Source organism: Octodon degus, unplaced genomic scaffold (assembly GCF_000260255.1).
Source record: "Octodon degus isolate 3935 unplaced genomic scaffold, OctDeg1.0 scaffold00126, whole genome shotgun sequence".
NCBI classification, from domain to species: Eukaryota; Metazoa; Chordata; class Mammalia; order Rodentia; family Octodontidae; genus Octodon; species Octodon degus.
The window spans coordinates 1,865,066-1,868,885 of record NW_004524702.1 but is presented as its reverse complement, the minus strand read 5'-3'; positions in this window follow the sequence as shown (position 1 = coordinate 1,868,885).

Sequence of the window (3,820 nt, the reverse complement as noted above, 5' to 3'; positions counted from 1 at the left end):
GGCCCCGCGGTCGGGCCGCGCGGGCCGAGGTGCGGGCCTGGCGTGCGGGTGGCGTGGCCCATCCGCCCGCCCCAGACGTCCCTGCCCCGGAGCGCTGTGGAGACTGAGCGCGCGCCGGGCGTTAGCGCTCCGAGGAGGAGCGGAGGAGGAGCGGGCGGCGGGAGGGCGGGCCCGGCCGAGAGCCCCGTGCGGTCTGTGAGGAGGTCAGAAAATGCGACGCCGCGCGGCCGATCAGTCGGTGCATCTCCATTAAATGTTACAAAGAACAGTTAATCCTGCGAAAGACCATGTCAGTGAAATGGGAGGAAACAGAATGGGTTTAACGCCGCCGAACGGACTGGAGTTGGCACGCTACACTTTGCCCAGGAAGACACTTGCGGTGTTGTTACAGCTTCAGTTTAGTTTTCCAAGCAGGGCCTCTCTGAATTGACCGTGCTGGCCTCGAACTTGTGAGCCCCCCGCCTTGGCCTGTGCAGTCGCGGCAGTTACAGGCACAGTCCTCCAGGCCTGGCCCTCTCGCTCTTTCAGATGTTTGCATATACTGTGTAGAGAACATTTTGGGGTCAGTGCGTTTTATTCTTAGAAGGAATTTAGAGATCGGTTGCCCCAGAAGGTGACTGATGGTCAGAGAGGAAGGCAGGTGTCGCAGCAGCACCTTGAGTTCCATCCAGTAGTAGCAGTAATCCACCCTTTCATTCAGCTCTGGTTAGTGTAGGTGTCAGTACTCTAGGAGACGAAATTCGAGAAACAAAGTAGGTATATTCCCAGAAGTCCGATTTAGAGAAGTGGGCTGTGGTGGAAAGCTGTGGCTTTTGATCATAGGCTATTAAAAGAAAGTTTGACTTTGAATCTCAGTTACACCTTTTTTCTTTTTCAGTGCTTTGAGACGGTTTCACTGTGTAGCGCAGGCTAGCCTCAAATTTGTGATAGTCAGCCTGCTTCAGTGTCCTGAGTGCTGGGATTATAAGCCTGTGCCACCAGCCCAGGCTTGAGTTCTAATACTCTAAACTGTAGAGCTGTGGGATTCACACCTGTCCAGGGCAGATTATGTTTATGCCACACAAATAAGCCTTTAGCATGTTGTCAGTGTGAAAGCTTGCTTCTCGCTTGGGCCCAGCCTGGACAGTCACCCCTGTCTGTCCTCAGGCCACTGGTCTCAAGTCATATGAGTGACATAGTATTTTCATATAACCTGCCACATCTCCCTGGATAGGTCTAATGATCTCTGGATTGCTTGTGTACCCAGGTCATAGTGACAAGAAAACATCTATGCATGTTCAGGACAGATGTAGTTGTTTTTCTTTTTTTTCTTTTTATTTATTTGTGTGTGTGTGTGTGTGTGTGTGTGTGGCCAGCTCAGTCCACCAGGGGGCGGGGCTGGCTGGCATGTGGTGCTGGGGGATTGAACCGCGGTCCCTGTGCTTTGCTTAGCTAAGCTTGTTCTAAGTAGGTGCTTTAGACCACTGAGCCATCTCACCAGCCCCTAGTTGTTTTTCAAATATTGTGCATTGGAAGTGGGTTGGATGGCTGCTGCGGAACCCTGGACGTGGAGGGAGGAATGTCATGTGCGTTCTCTTGTGCTCAGTAGCCTCTCGGCTCTGCACCGACAACTCATATTGACCTTTATCCCCCCCCCCCCCCCCCGCAGCTACTTGGAGCCTCCAAGATCTACGGATGAGGCGACTGCTTCAGGTTCTGTGGCCAGTGGTGACTCTAGCAGTGAGCATTAAGCCTTGTTAGCTTCTTTTCCTAGTTTAAACTCCAGTCCTACAAGACCTGACCGCTTCGGCATGCAGTAGTGGTCTGGGAGAAGAGGAAAAGGGGAGAAGACACGGAGCCCCCTGTGGCGCAAGACATGGCCTTTGCCCGTGTGGTAGGATGATCTAGGCCTGGATAGCCTTTAAAGAGGTGGCTGGGCCAGGATGTAGAAATGAGGGAGGCACATTAAAATACTTTTAAATAAAACCAGTAACATGAATGTGCTGTGTTTATTACCATCTTGTGCTTCTACTTAAAAATTTCATCTGTGTAGACTAAATCTTTCTCATTTTCTCTCAAGTAGAGATTTATTGTGAGTGTTCAAAATATAGTTCAGGATGTGAAGGCGATCTGGCTGCGACATCTGTCACCCCATCGATTGCCAGGGTTGATTCAGCTGATCTGGCTGGCTAGGCGGGTGTCCCCGTCCTCCCTCAACGATCCGTGTGCATCCAGCCCGAAGCTGTGTGCTTGGTTGAAGAGGACGACCACCCGATAGAGGAGGGCCGTTCCGCGGTCAAGGGTGTCTGAGTAGCTGCGCCCCCTGCTAGAACCTCCAAACAAATATAGTTCAGAAGTAAGGAAAGGGATATGCAGCCTTGCATTTCTTGTTTTGGTGAACCAAAATATGGCAGCTCTTTGTCCTTCTTTCGTTTGCTTGGCAGTTTTAATTGAGCATTTCCTGGTTCCAGCCAGGCCTGGTGCTGGGTGACAAGGCCCAGCACCCCATGGGCAGTCTGGTAAGACCTGGGTGGCCAGACAGTTTCTCTGTGGGCGGACTGTGAAGCTGTATTTCTCTGTGCGGAACTGAGTTTTTTTCTTCTGTAATTGTGGCATGTTTTTGAGATCCACACCACTGCTTTCCTGTTGTAAACTGAACACTAGTTATTTTTGAGTGGCTTTGTTGTAGTGAATCCAGAGGTTACAGTACCTTCCTGTTTGAAAATGTCCTATAGTTATATTCCTGCCTCAGCCTCCCAGAGTGCTGAGAATTTGAGCGTGTGCTACTATACCCTGTTTGTGAGGGGGTGCTTTTGTGGTGGTGGTTGTGGTAATAAACACAAAAGGCATACTCAGATATACACACTTCCTGTCAGTGTCATTTTCTTGGAATTGGTATTGCACTAAGTTACATGAAAGGTAATCCATGGGGGAAATTAGGTAGAGGGCACATGGGACCTCCCCATAGCTTCCTAATAAGTTTCTGTGACTGTACTTGTATTGCTGGGACAAAATACCTGACACCCCCAAGTAAGGGAGGAAAGGATTATTTAGCTCACAGCTTGTGGAGGCATCAGTCCACACTCAGCTGGCTCCAAGGCAGGGTGGTGTGGTGAGGGGCTGTAAGCAAAAGCCTCCCTCCCTCCCTCCCTTATGGTGTGTGCAAGCCTCCCTCCCCACCCCAGCGCAGGTGCGGCCCTCAGCCTGCCAATCCCAGCACTCAGCAACGAACCAATCACAAACTCTGGATTTAGCTGCCTCCAAAAAGCCCACCCTCCACGACTGCATGAGTCTAGGAGGACCCGCGCACACAAACCACAGTGATACTTTGATGATTAAAGTAAAATAAGGGATTAACTTGAAGTCTTTGTGTATCACTGAAATTATGCTTTTCTATCTTATGTTTAAAAGCATTTAATTATTTTTGTATTGGGGTTTGAACCCAGGGACTTGGCACTGAGCTGCATCCCCGGCCTTTTGTAAATATATTTATTTTTCAGATAGCGTCTTGCCAAATTGCTGAGCAGCCCAGGCAGGGCTTGACCTTGTGGTCCCAGAGTGCTGGGATGCCTGCCGTGCATCACCATGCTTGGCTCCTTTAGCCTTGTGGTGGAGCAGGTGTGTTGGTGGCAGATTCGGGAAGTGTCCCTTCATCTAAGTAGGCTTTGCTGTCTCCCCCGCCCACCAGCTTTTTTATTTTCTTTTTAGGCAGAGTCTTGCTGTGTAATTCAGCCTGGCCTTGAACTCACTGTGTGGCCCATGCTTTGAGCTCACACAATCCTCCTGCCTTCGCCTCCGTGCGAGGGTGTCAGGCGCACTACCATGCCCAGCTTTCTCCTTT